Source organism: Eptesicus fuscus, chromosome 1, assembly GCF_027574615.1.
Source record: "Eptesicus fuscus isolate TK198812 chromosome 1, DD_ASM_mEF_20220401, whole genome shotgun sequence".
Classification (NCBI taxonomy): Eukaryota; Metazoa; Chordata; class Mammalia; order Chiroptera; family Vespertilionidae; genus Eptesicus; species Eptesicus fuscus.
The window spans coordinates 31940999-31961567 of NC_072473.1; positions in this window are offsets into that span (position 1 = coordinate 31940999).

The following is a 20569-nucleotide window of genomic DNA, read 5'->3' on the forward strand; positions in this document are numbered from 1 at the left end:
TAGTAACTATGAAGAATGATATAGCACTAATAAAGAACACAGTGGAAGGAATTCACAGCAGATTAGGGGAAGTGGAGGATCAGATCAATGAATTAGAAGACAAAGTAGAAAAAAATAACTCAATTAGAGAACCAAAAACAAACAAACAAACAAAAAAAAACCAAAAGCCAATTAGAAAACAGGAGTATAGCTTAAGGGAGCTATGAGACAACATAAAACATAACAATATTCACATCATAGGAGTTCTAGAAGGGGAAGAAAGTGAACAAGAGGTAGAGAACATGTTTAAAGAAGTAATGGCAGAAAACTTCCTTAACCTAGAGAAGGAAAAAGTCACACACGATCAGGAGGCACAGAGAGTCCTAAGCAAGAAGAACACAAATAGCCCACACCCAGACACATCACAATTAAAATGCCTAAAATTAAAGGCAAAGAGAGAATCTTAAAGGCTGTAAGAGGGAAGCAATTTGTTAACTCTACAGGCCAGAAGGGAATGGCATGAAGTATTCAAGGAATGAAAAACAAGGATCTGAAATCAAGATTACCATATCCACCAAGGTTATCATTCAATATAGATGGTGTATTAAAAAGCTTCCCAGACCAGAAAAAAAAAGGATAAAAGATTGTATCATCACCAAACCAGCACTGCAAGAAATGATAAAGGGACTGCTGTAATGAGAAGAAATAGAGAGAAAAACATAGGTATAAAGAATTAAAATGGCAAATAAATAAGTACCTATCAATTATAACTTTATATGTAAATGGATTGAGGGCTCCAATCAAAAGACATAGGGTAGCTGAATGGATACAAAAACATGACCCAGATATATGCTGTGTAGAAGAGCTCCACCTCAGAACAAAAGACTCACACAGGAGGAGAGTGAAAAGCTGGACAATGTGGATTAAATGGACAAATTTCTAGAAAAAGACAATCTTCCAAAACTGAATCAGGAAGAATCAAAAAACCTGAATAGGGCAATAACAATTGATGATATTGAAGCAGTAAAAATAACAACAAAAAAACCACACAAACAAACAAACAAAACACCCTCCTAGCAAACAAAAGCCCTGGTCCAGGTGGCTTCACAGTAGAGTTTTACCAAATATTCAAAAAGAAACTAACACCTATAATCCTCAAACTATTAAAAAAAAATCAAAGAGGAAGGGACACTTCCAAGCTCTATTTTTGAGGCCAGCTTTATCCTAATTCCAAACCAGATAAAGACACTACAAAGAAGGGGAATTATAGGCTAATATCTCTGATGATAAAATCCTCAGCAAAATATTAGCGAATCAGATCCAGCAATATTTTAAAAGGATCATACACATGACCAAGTGGTATTTATTTCAGGAATGCAAGGCTGATACAATATTCACAAATCAATAAATGTGATAAATTACATAAACAAATTAAAGATAAAATTTACAGGGTCATATCAATAGACACAGCAAAAGCACTCCACAAAATCAAACACCCATGTTTGATAAAAACTCTCAGCAAAGTGGGAATAGAGAGATCATACATCAACATAATAAAGGCCATATATAACAAACCTATAGCCAGCATCATATTCAATGGACAAAACTAAAACCATTTCCCCCAAGAGCAGGAACAAGAGAGGGATATCCACTTTCACCTCCCTTATTCAACATAGTACTGGAAGTGCTGTCCACAGTGATCAGACAACAAGAAGAAATAAAAGGTATCCAAATTGGAAAAGAGGACCTAAAAAACTCTCATTATTCGCAGATACCATGATGTTTTACATAGAAAACCAAAATTTCTCCACCAAAAAACAACTAGATTTAATAAATGAGTTTTGCAAATGTAGCAGGTTAGTAAATTAATACTCAGAAATCTATGGCATTTTTATACACTAATAATGAACTCTCAGAATGAGAAACTAAATAAAAAAAGCCATTTACCACTTCAACAACAACATCAACAAAATGATACTTAGGCATAAACTTAACCAAAGTGAAAGCCCTGTACTCAGAAAATTATAGGAATGAGATAGAGTAATATATAAATAAGTGGAAGGATATACCATGTTCATGGATTGGTAGAATTAACACCATTAAATTGTCCATACTATCTAAAGCAATCTACAGATTTAATGCAATTCCTATTAAAACACTAATGGCATATTTCACAGATCTAGAACTAATACTCCAAAAATTTATATCAAAACAATAAAGACCCTAAATAGCTGCAGCAATCTTGAGAAAGAACAAAGTTGGAGGGATCACAATATCTGATATCAAGTTATACTACAAAGCCACTGTAAACAGCCCAGTACTGGCACAAGAACAGGCATATAGATGAACGGAACAGAACAGAGACCCCAGAAATCGACTCAAGCGATTATGCTCAATTAATATTTGACAAAGGAGGCAAGAAGATACAATGTAGTCAGAACAGTCTCTTCAATAAATGGTATAGGGAAAATGGCACAGATATATGCAAAAGAATGAAACTAGACCACCAACATACATAATACACAAGAATAAATTCAAACTGGATAAAACACTTAAATATAAGTCATGAAATCATAAAAATCCTAGATGAAGCCATAGGCTGCAGAATCTCAGAAATCTCTCATAGTAATATGTTTGTGGATACATCTCCTGGGTCAAAGTAAACTAAAGAAAAAATAAACAAATGGGACTACATCAAAATAAAAAGCTTCTGCACAGAAAAAGAAACCATTACCAAAATGAAAAGGTAGCCCACTGTATGTGGGAACATTTTTGGCAATGACACATCTGATTAAGGGTTAATATCCAAAATACATAAGGAACTCATACAACTTAACAAAAGGAAGACAAACAATCCAATTAAAAATTTGGCAGAGGACCTAAATAGATATTTCTCTCAAAGGGATATACAGATGGCCAAGAAACATGAAAAAATGCTCAAAGTCACTGATCATCAGAGAGATACAAATTAAAATGACAGTGAGGTTTCACCTCACACCTGTCAAAATGGCTACCACCAACAAGTCAACAAATGACAAATGCTGGTGAGGATGTTGAGAAAAGGGAATCCTAGTACACTGCTGGTGGAAATGTAGACTGGTGCAGCCATTTTGTAAAAACAGTATGGAGTTTCCTCAAAATATCAAATATGGAATTGCCATTTGACCCAGTTACCCCACTTATAGGAATATTTCCTAAACACAAAACACCAATCAGAAAGAATGTACCTCCCCCACATGTTCAAAGCAGCACAATTTACAATAGCTAAGATCTGGAAACAGCCCAAGTACCCTTCAGTGGATGAGTGGATAAAAAAGCTGTGGTACATTTACACCATGGAATACTATGCAGCAGTAAAAATAAGGATCTCTTCCACTTTGAGACATCATGGAGAGACCTGCAGAGTATTATGTTAAGTGAAATAAGCCAGTCAGAGAAAGACAAATATCACATGATCTCAGTCATATGTGGAATCTAGTGAACGAAATAAACTCATGAACAAAATAGATCGAGACATAGAAGCATGGAACAGACAAATGAATCTCAGAGGGAAGGCAGGGGTGGTGGGTGGGTGGGGAGAGTTTAACCAAAGAACTTATATGCATATATGCATAACTCATGGACACAGACAATAATGTGGTGAAGGCCTGGTGGGGGGCGGTTCAAGGTGGAGTGGGTCAATGGGGAAAAAAAGGGAGATATCTGTAATATTTTTCAACAATAATGATAAATTAAAAAAATAAAATGGGCAAAGGATGAATGGGTAGTTTCCCTAAGAAGACATACAAACAACCAAAAGGTATTTGAGAAGCTGCTCAATATCAGTTAATCATCAGTGAAATGCAAATCAAAGCCACAATTAGCTATCATCTCACATCTGTTAGAATGGCTGTTATCAAATTGTCAAAAGATTACAAGTGTTGGTGAGGATGTGAAAAACAAAACAAAACAAAAAAAACCACCCAAACCTTTATATACTTTTGGTGACAATATAAATTGTTCCAGCCATTATATAAAACAGTATGGAGGTTCATCATTAAACTAGAAATAGAACTAACATACGATCCTTCAATCCCAATTCTGAATATTTATACAAAGGAATTGAAATCAGAATCTTGAAGAGATATCTGCACTTTCATATTCATTGCAACATTATTCAAAATAGGCAAGGAATGAAAACAAACTAAATTTCCATTGATAGATGAAAGGATAAATAACATGTGTTATATGCCTAGATTTGAATATTTTCAGCCTTACAAAAGAAAATTCTGCCCATCCAGTGTGGCTCAGTGATTAAGCATCAACTATGAACCAGGAGGTCAAGGTTTGATTCCTGGTCAGGGCACATGCCCGGATTGTAGGCTCAACCCCTAGGGGGTTGTGTGTGCAGGAGGCAGCCAATCAATGATTTTATCTCATCATTGATGTTTCTATTTCTCTCTCCCTCACCTTTCCTCTCTGAAATCAATAAAAATATACTTAAAAAATAAAATTATGCCATTTGTAACAACGAGGATGCCACTGGGGGACACAATGCCAAGTGACAAGTCAGATGGAGGAAGGCAAATACTGTATGATCTCACTTATACGTGGCATATTCACCAATGATACATCTGATAAGGGTTAGTATTCAAAATTTATAAAGAACTTTTACAACTCAACATCAAAAATAAAATAATCCAATTAAAAATGGGCAAAGGACCTGAATAAATACTTCTCCAAAGAGGACATACAGATGGCCAATAGACATATGAAAATATACTCAATGTCACTAATCGTCAGAGAAGTGCAAATTAAAATCACGATATCACCTCACACCTGTCAGAATGGCTACCATCACTAAATCAACATACAAGTGTTGATGAGGATGTGGAGAAAAGGAAAGGTTCATCCACTGTTGGTGAGAATGCAGATTGGTGCAACCACGGTGGAAAAACGAGTATGGATTTCCTAAAAAAACTGAAAATGGAACTGCATTATGACCCAGTGATTTCACTTCTGGGAGTAGATCCAAAGAAACCTGAAATACAGATTCAAAAAAATATATGCACCCCTATTTTTATTGCCACACTATTTTCATTAGGCAAGATTTGGAAGCACCCCAAGTGCCTATCTGTAGATTAGTGGATAAAAAAAGTTGTGGTACATTTACACAAAGGAATACTACTTGACCATAAAAATATAAAGAAAACTTACCTTTTGCAACAGCATGGATGGACCTGGACCCTATTATGCTAAGTGAAATAAGCCATATATCAGATAAAGAAAAAAGTCATATGATTTCGCTTACATGTGGAATCTAACAAACAAAAAAACAAAACAAACAAAGTAGAAACAAACTCATACATAAAGAACAGACAGCTGTCGGAGAGGAGGGATTTGGAGGGCTGTGTGAAAGATGTAAAGGAATTAAGCAACAACAACCAAAAAACACCACCAACAACAAAATAAACCCTGAAACTCGCTGACACAGATAACACTATTGTGATTACCAGAGGGAAAAGGATGTGGGGGCAGATGAAAGAGAGTAAAGGGGGTATAAATGGTGATGGAAGAAGACTTCACTTTGGGTGGTGAACACATAATACAAAATACAGATGATATTATAGAATTGTATACCTGAAACCTCTGTAACTTCATTAACCAATGCCATAATGTCACCCCAATAAGTTTATAAAAAATAAATATTCAAACTCACAGAAGTAGAGAGTAGAATGGTTATTGCCAGAGGTTGGGAGGAGTGAGAAATGGAAAAGTGATGGTCAAAGGGTACAAAGTTTAAATTATGCAAGAAAATAATTTCTGGAGATCTACTATATAACATAGTGCCTGTAGGTAATAATAGTGCATTGTATACTTAAGATTTTTTATAAAGGTAGATCTTACCTAATAAGTGTTCTTAATACACACAAATGTACACACAAATGTACACACAAATGATAATAAAGTAGACAGGAGTATACTCATAGAGGTGATGGGTAATCTACGGTCTTGGTGGTGATGATTTCACAAGTGTAAACTTATCTCCAAGTCATCAAGTGTATACTTGAAATATGTACAGCTTTTGACATGTAAACCATAATAATATTGATTTAAAACAACACAAAAATACAATAGGAGAAATTAGGTGTGATTTATATGAGAACTCTGAATTGTTTCCATAATTTTTCTGTAAATCTTAAACTATTCAAAAATAGAAAGATTATTTCAAAAATAGAAAAAAATGTAAGAATTACTATAGAAATATTATTTGTTATCACAGAGTGAGCATAAATTTTTTTAAGTTTAAAATATGCTGTGGGCTTTTCTATAGGGTGGGGCAAAAACAGGTTTACAGTTGTGAGTATGCAAAACACAGAGCTTATTCTTATATTATTATTTGTTAATTATTGCATTATTTTTCCATGCAAACAACTGTAAGCCTACTTTTGCCTCACCCTGTATAATCTAAATTAAAATAGTAAACTGTACTGTAATTCTACACAAACAATAAACAATGCAGGGGCCTCTAAAATAAGAAAATTATTAAAATTGCCTATTAATTTTATTTCTTTGGATTTTTCACAATACTGCACTTAGCACAGTGCACTACTCATAGATTTATAAACTGTTAGAATGGAAGGAATTCTGGAGAATATCCTCATTTTTCATAGCAGCCACTTAATAAGTACCTGTTGATGATTTTTGTCATATAAGGGAAAGATCATCAAAAAACTATTAAAGAACAATGGAGAAGCATTAGAAAAATAATTAGTATTCCCACTCTTCTTCTATATTTCCCTTCTTGTCAATCTTTAAGGACTTAAGTTACAGGCTTGTAAATAAATGAGACGGTAGATGGGCTGAGAAGTAATACAAACTATTTTAAAAAGCCTTGAGCAAATTGTGAAAATGTGTCACAGAAGTGTAAATAGGAAAAGACAAACAAAGAACGAGCTGTGTTGCAGGGAGTGAAAAAGGTCCAGAGACCTACAGCCTTTATAAATAGTATATATAAAAGCAACAGCTAGCTCTTAGACAATTATGAAATTGTCTATCTAATTTATAATAAATGAATGAAAACCACAATTTTCTATAGAAAGGGAAATCTCTCTTTAGAATATTTCTAAATAGGGTAATCACTGCAGTAGGCAGCCCCTAAGATGTCTACCAGTGATCCTTCTCTCCTGATAGTCATGTCTTGGTGCAATTACCAAACCAAGATTTACTTCTAATGAATGGGAATATGACAAAATTATGGAATGTCAGTTCTGAGATTAGGTTCCAAAAAAGACTGAATTCCATTTTGTTTGCCCTTTCTTGCTTTCTTGTTTGATTATTCTGATGGAATTCAGCTACCATGTTGTGAGTCCTATAGAAAGGTTCGCATGGCAAGGAACTGAGAGAAGTCTTTGGCCATCAGCAAGCAAATAATCGAGGCCTTGTATTAAGTCCAAAGATTCAATGTAGCTATAAGAAATATGTTCAATTAGTTAAAAAGACGAAACACATTTACAGAGTACTATACCCAACAACCACAGAAAACATACTCTTCTCAATTGTATATTAAACTTCCATCATGGTACATCGAATTTGACAAATTCGAGAATATTGAAATGTCGGGTCACAATGGAATTAAATGAGAAATAACAAGGTAGCTAGAAAATCACCAAGTATTTTAAAAGTAAGTAACCCATGTAAATAATCCATTATGTCAAAGAAGAAATCATCAGAAAAACTGTAAAATATTTTAAAGTGAATTGTAATTAAAACAATATTTCAAAGAATGAGAAACCATCAGATTTGTATGGAACAACAAAAGACCTCAAATAGCCAAAGCAATCCTGAGAAAAATGAATGAAGCTGGAGGTACCATGTTACCTAACTTCTAATTATACTACAGAGCTTTGATAATCAAAACAGCATGGTATTAGCAGAGAAACAGACACATAAGATCAATGGAACAGAATAGAGAGCCCAGCTACAAAGCCACATGAATATGGACAGATAATTTTAGAGAGCCAGGAAAACACAATAAAGATAGTCTCTTCAGTAAATGGTGCTGGGAAAACTGGGAAGACACATGCAAACAAATGAATCTGGACTACAGTTTGTCCCCATGTCCAAAAATTAATTCAAAATGGATCAAAGACATAAATATCAGAGCCAAAACAGTAAGTTACATAGAAGAAAATATAGGTACCAAACTTATGGACCTTGGTAGTAGAAACATTTTGTGAATTTGACCCCAAAGGCAAGAGAAGTAAAGGTAAAAATAAATGAATGGGACTATATCAAACTAAAAAGCTTCTGTACATCAAAAGAAACTGACAACAAAATAAAGAGCCAGCCAGCTAGATAAGAGATTATATTTGCAAATAGTACCTCTGACAAAGGTTTAATTTTAAAAATATATAAAGAACTCATAAAAATTCCAAACAAATAAACAATCCAATGAAAAAGTAGGGAGAGGACCTGAAAATACACCTCTCAAGAAGACATATGGACAGCCAATAGATATATGAAAAGACGGTCAACCTCACTGGCAATTAGGGAAATTCAAATCAAAATTAGAATGAGATACCACCTCACACATGTTAGAATGGCCATTATCAACAAGACAAGCAATAATAAGTGTTAGAGAAGTTGTGGGAAAAAGGGAACCCTCATTCACTGGTGGTGGGAATGTAGGCTGGTAAAATCACTATGAAAAACAATCTGATGATTCCTCAAAAGATTAAGAATAGAACTGCCATACTACCCACTAATCCCTCTCCTGGGTATATACCCAAACAACCTGAAATAATGTATTCACAAAGATATATGCACCCTATATTCATTGCAACATTATTACCAGTGGCCAAGACACGGAAACAACCAAAGTGTCCTGTGATAGAGGATTGGATAAATAAGATGTGGTACATATATACAATGGAATACTACTCAGCCATAAGAAAGGATGAAATATCACCATTTGCAACAAAATGGATGGAACTTGAGAACATTATGCTAAATAAAATAAGTCAATCAGAAAACACTAAGAATCATATGATTCCACTCATATGTGGGATATAAAACTGAAACTCATGAACACAAACAGCAGTGTGGTGGTTGCCAGAGAGAAAAGGGGTTGGGAGAGAAGGGGGTCCTAATATAAGGAAACAGGAGAAAATTTGACTTTGGGTGGTAGGTACATGGTGCGATATATAGATCTTGTAACATGGAAACCCACACCTGAAACCTATATGTTCATGTTGACCAATGTCACCTCAATCAGTTTAATAAATTAAAAACAACACAACATTTCAAAATGTGTGCAATATAGATAAATCTATGCTTATTGGGAAATTTATAGTTGTAAATCCCTATATTATAAAATAAGAAAGTTTAAAATAAATTAAGTTTTCATCTTAATAATCTAGGAAAAGGAAAGCAAACTACACTCAAATTAAGGAGAAAAATAAATGATAGAGGTAAAGTACAAATAAATGAAGTAAAAAGACCTTAAACATAAAAAAGTAAGGCAAAAATTGATAGATTAATAAAATTGATAGCCCTTTTGCAAGAAGGATTAAAAAGGTAAAAAATACAAATTATTAGAATAATAAATATCAATATCAATAAGAAATAATATAATAATGAGTATTATAAATAATTTTGAGTCAAAATATTTGGCAATACAATGAAGTGGATAAATTTCTTAAAAACAAACATAATGAAAACTACCCAGTTGCCAGTTCCCTGCAACAAACTGGTGAAAGCCAAGAAAACTTTGTTTGCAAATTATTGTGTCTGTCTGTTCTCATCTGTCTGGTATCTATGTGGCGCACTAACACAAAGTGCTCATCTCTGTTGTGTTTAACTTGGATCTCAGGAGGGAAAAGCAGTGGGCATAGCACATGAAAATAGCAAGGTATACTATAGACCCACAAATGCCTCGGGCAAAGGATTACTGGTAGAGACATACAAAAGGACAATTAAGGTCCAGAGAAGAAGTTGGAGTGAGAATCTATGGGAAATTGGGACATTGAAAAGCAATCATATATACCAGGGAAATTTAGAAAGCCACTCATCCAGGCAAGATGGAATTCTCAGAAAAGATCTGAGAAGACCTTAACCTTCACTTTTGGTTGATCTCTATGCTCAGAGAAAGCTTTACTAAGTATTAAATGACTGCCCCAACACAGAGAGAATTTATAAAAATTTGGAGAGGTAGGTTATGTGTTTTATTTTGCTATTCTTTCACTTATTCCTTACTTTTTGGTGTGTGTGTGTGTGTGTGTGTGTGTGTGTGTGTGTGTGTGTGTATACATTTTTATTTGTTTGCCTGAGCTTCTGATATTCAAGAAAATCTCTGTGAAATTATTGCATAAACAAAGCTAAGGGAAAGAGACTTCAGGGATCACAAATGACAAAGAATAGTCTTTCCATAAAGTTTGAACAAGTCTAAATAAACAGGTTACTACAGTCTTCAAAATGAAATAAAAAATACAGCAAACTCTATGGAAGGAGAACAATCTGATATCCAGAAATAACACATTGTAAATGGTGCAGCCACTTTGGAAAACAAGCTGGTAGTTTCTCAACTGGCCAAACATGGAGCTACCATATTATTCAGAATTTCTACTCCTCGGTATACACCCAAGAGAAAATAAAAACTATTACCATGAAAAAATGTCACATGAATGCTCATAGCAGCATTACCCGTGATAGCCAAAAAATGGAAACAACTCAAATGCCCACCAGCAGATAAATGTATACACATATATAATAGACTAATCAACAATACAAAGGAATAAAGTAGAGATAATTTCTACAACTTGGATAAACCTTGAAAACATTGTGACAAATGAAAACTACAGATACAAAAGACTACCTATTTTATTATTCTACTTATATGAAAATTGTATAACACAAATCTATAGAAAATAGATTACTGTTTGCTAGGGGCTAGCAGAATGGTCGAATGGAGAATAACTGATAATGGGTATGGGGTTTCTTTTTGAGGTAATGAAAATTTTCTAAAATTAATTTTTGTGATTGTTGCGGGACTCTATGTAAATACTAAAACCATTTTTATTGTATACTTGGAATTGGTGAATTCTATTATATGTGATTTATATTTTAATAAAGTTGATAAAAATTATTATAGTACTGTGCTTTATTTAAATGCATAAAACTGAAAAGCTCATTTATTGTACTTGCGTCCACAGATGCTATACAACTATCCTTTCCCAAAAGGATAGGAGGTGTATATGGAATGGAGAACAAAATAAGAGTAATTCCAATATTCTAGAAGCACCAAATTTAGAGTTGGCTTAAATTCTATATGTCAAAGACAAAATATAGAAATAACCTAATACCAAAATATAATTTACTCAAAATTTCCTATCTACTATTCTATTGCTTTCTTTCTTTTTTTTTAGGTGTTTGGCATTTTTTATTTTTATAATTGTATATTAAATCACCTTTGCAAGGAAGTGAGTTGGACCCTGGAAAGCTAGGAGTGTACAAACAATATGACAGCGTTTTTGTAAGCTATGTGTTTTGATAGTTGAAAGGCATTGCTACCTTTTACTCTTTACTTTTTAATTTTTTTTTCTGTATTGATTAAGGTATTACATATGTGTCCTTATCCTCCCCATTGCACCCCTCCCCACTCATGCCCTCATCCGCCTAGTATCTATGTCCACTGGTAAGGCTTATATGCATGCATACAAGTCCTTTGGTTAATCTCTCCCCCTTATCCCCACCCTACCTTACCTTCCCTCTGAGGTTTGATGGTCTGATGGACACTTCTCTGTCTCTGGATCTTTTTTCTTTTTTAAATGTATTTTATTGATTTTTTTACAGAAAGGAAGGGAGAGGGATACAAAGTTAGAAACGTCGATGAGAGAGAAACACTGACCAGCTGTCTCCTGCACAGCTCCTACTGGGGATGTGCCCACAACCAAGGTACATGCCCTTGACCAGAATCAAACCTGGGATTCTTCAGTCCACAGACCAATGCTCTATCTACAGAGACAAACCAGCTAGGGCTCTGGATCTGTGTTTGTTCATCAGTTTATGTTGTTCATTATACTCCACAAAAGAGTGAGATCATGTGATTTTTATCTTTCTCTGAATGGCTTATTTCACTTAGCATAATGCTCTCCAGTTCCATCCATGCTGTTACAAATGGTAGGAATTCCTTCTTTTTCACCACAGCATAATATCCCAATGTGTAGATGTACCATAAGTTTTTATTCCACTCATCTGCTGATGGGCACTTAGGCTGCTTCCAAATCTTAGCTATTGTAAATTGTGCTGCTATGAACATAGGGGTGCATATATCCTTTCTGATTGGTGTTTCTAGTTTCTTGGGATATATTCCCAGAAGTGGGATCACTGGGTCAAATGGGAATCCCATTTTTAGTTTTTTTTGAGGAAACTCCATACTGTTCTCCACAGTGGCTGCGCCAGTCTGCATTCTGACCAGCAGTGCATGAGGGTTCCTTCTTCTCTGCATCCTCACCAGCACTTGTTCGTTAATTTGTTGATGATAGCCATTCTGACAGGTGTGAGAGGGTACCGCATTGTCATTTTGATTCACATCTCTCAGATGATTAGTGACTTTGAGCATGTTTTCATATGTCTCTTGGCCTTCCTTAAGTCTTCTTTCAAAAGTATCTATTTAGGTCCATTGCCCATTTTTTGATTGGGTGGTTTATCTTCCTTTTGATAAGTTGTATGAGTACCTTGTAAATATTGGAGATTAAACCCTTATTTGTGATAACATTAACAAATATGTGCTCCACACTCCAGGGCTGGCAAACTCAGGCCCACAGCAGGGGAAGGCACCCTGAGCCCATATATCCACAGGGTCCTCTGAGGAGCTGCTTTGAGCCCCTGCTGGGTGTGATTCTGTACAGGCAAGGGTGCGCTGCCCCACAGCAAAAACTCTGAACTCCTTTCTCCTGAATAACTTCCCACATACACCCTAGCTGTCTAACTTCAGTGTCAGAGTCCCTCACAGTGCGTCAGGGCAGTGCGCCTGCAAATACACCTCCACAGAAGGGAATATACAACAGGCAGGCACCCTGAGCCCATCTACACACAGGGTGCTAGTGGGAGCCACTGGGAGATCTCCCAACAGACGGTTTCTGGGTGCCACTGTGAGTTCCCACTGGACACGCGCGATTTCAACTAAGGGTGCAAGACAGCAAAAACTGGGACACTCCACTCGAAAGCTGCTGACTTTTAGACACCACAGTTGTGCCTCTCAAGCTTCCAGGCCTACATCAAGAGAACCCAAGTAGCTCAAGTAGGGAGCTACACTAGATTACCAAGCCCAGGAGAACTGAGAGATTATACCAGTAGCACCATCACCAAAAGATCCTGGGTAGCAAAGCAATTGGAACTACAATTAAAACATTACAGGAAAACATGGGGAGACAGAAAGGAAATTCCCAAAGGGAGGAAAAAGAGGAATCACCAGAAAGGGAGGTAAATGAACTTGAGGCTAGCAGCTTAACAGAGAAAGGATTCAGAGTATTCATTATAAGGATGTTTAAACGGATGGATGACAAATACACACAACTCAATGAGAGCTATAAGGAGCTGAATGAAAATGTCACCAACATGAAAAGAAACCAAGAGGAGATGAAGAACGACATAGCTGCAATAAAGAACACAATGGAAGGCTTACAGAGTAGAGTAGAAGAGGCTGAGGACCGCATCAGCGAATTAGAAGACAAGGTAGGAAAAAACACACAAACACAGCAGCAATTGGAAAGAAGACTTAAAAAGCAAGAGGAGAGCCTAAGGGAGCTTCGGGACAACACAAAACGAAACAACCTTCGAATAATAGGGATAAAAGAATGAGAGGAAGAGAAGCAAGGAATAGAAAACCTGTTAGAAGAAATAATGACAGAAAACTTCCCTGATATTGGCAAGAAAAAAACTATCCAAGTCCAAGAAGTACACAGAGTCCCAAACAAGTTGAACCCCAAAAGACCGACACCAAGACACATCATAATTAAACTGACGAACACCAACGACAAAGCAAGAATCTTAAAGGCTGCCAGAGAGAAACAGAAAGTTACCTACAAGGGATCTCCTATCAGAATATCAACTGATTTCTCAACAGAAACACACCAGGCCAGAAGGGAATGGAATGAAATATACAAAGTGATGCAAAACAAGGGACTGAATCCAAGAATACTATACCCAGCAAGGCTATCATTCAAAATTGAAGGTGGAATCAGAAGCTTCACAGACAAAAAAGGGCTAAGAGAGTTCATCACTACCAAACCAGCAATGCAAGAAATGCTAAAGGGGCTGCTGTAAAAAGAAGAAAGAGAAAGGCAAGAAGAAACACAAACACTAAGGAAAAATATGTCAACAAACAGGTACTTATCAATAATAACAGAAAACGTAAATGGATTAAATGCACCAATCAAAAGACATAGGGTAGCTGAATGGATAAGAAAACATGACCCATATATTTGCTGTCTACAAGAGACCCACCTTAGAGCAAAAGACTCACACAGACTGAGAGTGAAGGGATGGAAAAATATTTTTCAGGCAAATGGAAATGAGAAAAAAGCTGGGGTTGCGATACTTATATCAGATAAAATAGACCTCAAAGTAAAGGTCATAATAAGAGATAAGGAAGGCCACTACATAATAATAAAGGGAGCAATCTAGCAAGAAGATATAACCCTGGTAAACGTTTATGCACCCAATGCAGGAGTGCCCAAATACAAAAAAAAATCTCCTGGAAGATATCAAGGGAGAGATTCACATCAATACAATCATAGTAGGGGACTTTAATACACCACTGACATCAATGGATAAATCCTCTGGACAAAAAAATCAGCAAAGAAACAGCAATTCTAAATGACAGACTAGATCAGATGGACCTAATTGACATCTTCAGAGTATTTCACCCCAAAGCCAGGGAATATACGTTCTTCTCAAGTGCACATGGGACATTCTCAAAAATAGACCACATATTGGGTCACAAGCAAAGTCTCCCCAAATTCAAAAAGATTGAAATCATATCAGGCATTTTCTCAGACCACAATGGCATAATATTAGAAATAAACTACAATAAAAACATTCCAAAAAATTCAAACACTTGGAAACTGAATAGCATGCTACTAAACAATGAATGGGTTATCAATGAGATCAAAGAAGAAATTAAAAACATCCTGGAAACTAATGACAATAAAAATACAACATTGCAAAACCTATGGGACACAATGAAAGCAGTCCTGAGAGGCAAATGTATAGCTCTACAGGCCTGCCTCAAAAAACAAGAAAAAATGTTAATAGATCATCTATCTCAACAACTCAAAGAATTAGAAAGGGAGCAACAAGAAAAGCCCACAGCGAGCAGAAGAAAGGAAATAATAAAGATCAGAGCAGAAATGAATGACATAGAGACCAAAAACACAATACACAATATCAATAAAACCAAGAGCTGGTTCTCTGAAAGGATAAACAAGATTGATGAACCTCTATCCAGGCTCACCAAGAAACAAAGAGAGAGGACCCAAATAAACAAAATCAGAAATGAAAGAGGTGAAATAACAACAGACCCCACAGAAATACAAAGGATTGTCAAAAAATACTATGAACAACTCTACTCCAACAAACTAGACAACCTGGAGGAAATGGATACATTCCTAGAAAAACACAACCTTCCAAAACTTACTCAGGAAGAGACTAAAAATCTCAATAGGCTGATAACTATGGAAGAAATTGAAGAAGTTATCAAAAAGCTTCCAGCAAACAAAAGCCTGGGCCAGACGGCTTCACAGGGGAGTTTTATAAAACATTTAAGGAAGAGCTAAAACCTATCCTCCTCAGACTATTCCAGAAAATTCAAGAAGGAACACTTCCAAGCTCCTTCTATGAAGCCAGCATCACCCTAATACCAAAACCAGGTAAAGACAACACAATGAAGGAGAAATACAGGCCAATATCCCTCATGAACATAGATGCCAAAATCCTCAACACAATTCTAGCAAATTGAATCCAGCAATACATCAGAAAGATCATACACCACGACCACGTAGGATTTATCCCTGGGGATGCAAGGATGGTACAATATTCGCAAATCAATAAACGTGATACATCACATAAACAAATTGAGAGATAAAAACCATATAGACATATCAATTGATGCAGAAAAAGCATTTGACAAAATACAACACCCTTTCTTGATAAAAACTCTCAGCAAGCTGGGAATAGAAGGATCATACCTCGACATAATAAAAGCCATATATGACAAACCCACAGCCAACATCATACTCAATGGGCAAAAACTAAAACCATTTCCTCTAAGAACAGGAATAAGACAGGGATGCCCACTCTCACTACTCCTGTTCAACATAGTGTTGGAAATACTAGCCATTGCAATCAGACAAGAAGAAGAAATAAAAGGCATCCAAATTGGAAAAGAAGAAGTAAAACTGTCCTTATTTGCAGATGACATGATACTGTACATAGAAAACCCTAAAGACTCCATCAAAAAATTACTAGACTTAATAAATGAATTCGGCAAAGTAGCAGGATACAAAATAAATGCTAAGAAATCTATGGCATTTCTATACACCAATAATGAACTTACAGAAAGAGAGACTAAAAAAGCAATCCCATTTACCATCACACCAAAAAAATTAAGATACCTAGGAATAAACTTAACTAAGGAGGTAAAAGACCTATACTCAGAAAACTACACAACACTGAAAAAAGAGATAGAAGAAGACATAGACAGATGGAAGAACATACCATGTTCATGGATTGGTAGAATCAACATCATCAAAATGTCCATACTACCCAAAGGAATCTATAATTTCAATGCATTTTCCATGAAAATACCAACGGCGTACTTCACAGACCTAGAACAAACTTTCCAAAAATTTATCTGGAATAAAAAAAGACCCCAAATAGCCACAGCAATCCTGAGAAAGAAGAACAAAGTAGGTGGGATCTCCATACCAGATTTCAAGCTGTATTACAAAGCCACTGTTCTCAAAACTACCTGGTATTGGCACAAGGACAGACATATAGATCAATGGAATAGAATAGAGAACCCAGAAATAGATCCAAATCACTATTCTCAATTAATATTTGACAAAGGAGGCATGAACATACAATGGAGTCAAGACAGTCTCTTCAACAAATGGTGTTGGGAAAATTGGACAGATACATGCAAAAAACTGAAACTAGACCACCAACTTACACCATACACAAAAATAAACTCAAAATGGATCAAGGACTTAAACATAAGACAGGAAACCATAAAAATACTAGAGGAATCTACAGGCAGAAAAATCTCTGACATATGCCAAAAGAACTTCTTTGCTGATACTGCTCCTAGGGCAATGGAAGCTAAAGAGAAAATAAACAAATGGGACTACATCAAAATAAAAAGCTTTTTCACAGCAAAGGAAACCATCAATAAAACAACAAGAAAGCCCACTACATGGGAGAACATATTTGCCAATGATATCAACGATAAGGGTTTAATCTCCATTTACAGGGAACTCATGCAGCTTAACAAAAAGAAGATAAACAACCCAATCAAAAAATGGGCAACTGATCTAAATAGACACTTTTCGAAAGAAGACAGAAGGAAGGCCAAGAGACATATGAAAACCTGCTCTAAATCACTAATCATTAGAGAGATGCAAATCAAAACAACAATGCGGTACCACCTCACACCTGTCAGAATGGCCATTATCAACAAGTCAACAAATGACAAATGCTGGAGAGGATGTGGAGAAAAAGGAACCCTCGTGCACTGTTGGTGGGAATGCAGACTGGTGCAGCCACTGTGGAGAACAGTATGGAGTTTCCTTAAAAAACTAAAAATAGAACTCGCATTTGACCCAGTGATCTCACTTCTAGGAATATATCCCAAGAAACTGGAAACATCAATCAGAAAGGATATATGCACCCCTATGTTCATAGCAGCACAATTCACCATAGCTAAGATTTGGAAACAGCCTAAGTGCCATCAGCAGATGAGTGGATTAAAAAACCGTGGTACATCTACACAATGGAATACTACGCTGCGGTAAAAAAGAAGGAGCTCTTACCATTTACAACAATATGGATGGAGATGGAATACATTATGCTTAGTGAAATAAGCCAGACAGAGAAAGATAAATATCACATGATCTCACTCATTTGTGGAATATAATGAACAACATAAACTGATGGGGAGAAAATAGATCCAGAAACAGAGAAACATCAATCAGAACGTCAAACCTCAGGGAAGAAATTGTGAGATAACCAGAAACCAAGAATGCCTGAGAACGCCTTTCTAGCCATGCTAGCAATCATCAGACGTACGGTAATTTTACCTGGGACAAGAGGGTAAGTATTTTGATCTTATGTTCCTGACCCTTCATGAGTAAGACCCCTTACGTGGGCTGATCCCCTGACTAATGTAGTTACCAATAATACCAAACACCCTGGACATATAGGAGGTCCATGGGTGGGGCAAGAAAGTATAAATACACACGGGTCTCCACCCAGCTTCCCTTTTGTAGGACACGAAATCAAAACAATGCCCCTTTGTGTGTACAATTAAAGAGAGGTTTCTGGCTTGTGTGGATACCAAAGAAAGAGTGTCACTACTATCACTACGTGCCCCCGGTAGAGGTGCAAAAAAATGTAACTAAGACCTTGTCTACATAAAAAGAAATGGACAGCCAGTTTGAAAGGGAATTCCCATGGATGAGAACAAAGAATATCCTTACATGATATTATTCTACACTATCATTAAAATTTATTCCCAGATTTGGATCACCCCCAATACTTATAATAGTTCCTCACACCCTTGGGAATAAAAAAAAAAAAAAGTCATCTGTTTGGTGCTTGGAGACAAACTTAACACATCTCTTGATACTTTAGAATTACTACAGCATAATATATAATTATCCCAAGCAAACATACAAACTAATTCTTGGAATGTCTGGCAGCAATTTCAAAAGGACATGTAAGGATTTAACCCTTTTCGTTGTGTGGAGGGCCTCCTGGGAGGGCACCTGAGCACTCTATATTGGTCCCTCTTACCCTTTAGGCCAAGAGAGACCCTCTTGACACAATTCAATTGCTCACAGCTGTTGCATGAGCTCTCTGTTCATGTCGAGATTGAAGTCTCGTTATGGCTGGTGCCATGGATCTGTCTCTCACCCAGTAGGGCGAACTGAGCCCCCCCTGGAGAAGAAACCCGGGTTCCCAAAGATATGTGATCAGTGCTGGGGCCCCGCAGCAGGCGAGGGGATCCCAAGACAGGAGCTGGGCATGGAGGCCACGGGGCATAGGCTACCAAGGAGACAAAACTGAACCTCACGTCACCATGCTTGGCCCCGGAGGATGGCTGGTTAGCCAGAGACGGGTAAGATTCCTCAAGGAAGGAACCACCTAAGACAGGCACAGTCGCAGAGGGGCCATCAGGAGAGAATTTGGGGATCAACAGAGTTGGGGCACAGACCCTCACCCCCCCAACATTGCAGGGGCCTGAATCCTAGCCCCTTCTGAGGGAGGTCTCCTGCCTCCATGGCTGCTTCGTGCTTCCCATGCCCAGCTCAGATCAGGACCCAGGTGACCGACAGAGACTTGGCCAACAGCAGCTGCCCTCTCACTCCAACAAGAATTGTTTGAGTTGTCTTGTACCCATGTTATGGGAAGGTGGGTTTATGATATCTAAATCCAGCCTATCACCAGGAATGCTCAGGACCTACTCAAGAAGGCAAATAACCCCTTCCACCAATATTTACAGGGTAAAACAAGATTATTGTTAGAGTAATAAATTTGACAGTAAAATAGTAGTCAAGTTTTCAGGCAAATTTAAATTGGCCAGTTGAAACAAGTGAATATTCTAGAAAAAATAATTGTACTGGACAAAAAGGTATTCCTAAAGTGTCAACTAAAATTTTTATTGGTACTTCATCTCACGATAAAATTGTGCACCATGTAATGAACCTAAAACAATGATATTATAGTACAAAAAATTAAAATTTAAAAGCTATCAAGACTACATTATAAAATTTTCAAAAGCCTCCTAACATTTAAATCAAAAAAGGAGGGGATAGTAGAGGAATATCATGTAAGGAAAAATATCCTGTAAGTAAATTACATCTAGAAAATTAATACTTTAGAAAATTAATTGTAAGGCTAAAAGCAAGACACCCATGAAAAACACACAAGGTGATAAAACAAGCCAGAGGAAAATCATTTGGGAAAAAATTGAAAAAGGATCCCCAGTCAAATGTATAGAAAATATTCCTTTATTAACTTTTCGTCAAGAATATGTTTGTATATTTTCAGAAAACAACTCCGAGACCATGTGGATTCTAGCAAGAGAAGAATTGACAGGACTACTCCAGCCATGAAGACAGAAGAGAAGCAGTCCAGAGACGGAAGACGCTGATGTGGCCTTCCCATACTAGCAGTTAGCAGCTGTGCATCACTGCAGATTGCCCAGGACCAAACCAGAGAGAGTCGGACCTGCATTACTACCATTTGTCCAGCATCCAGAACTGTAATGTCAGTGATGACATGTACACATAAGGAACTGTTGGACATTGAAATTGGGTCTCAAAAGAAC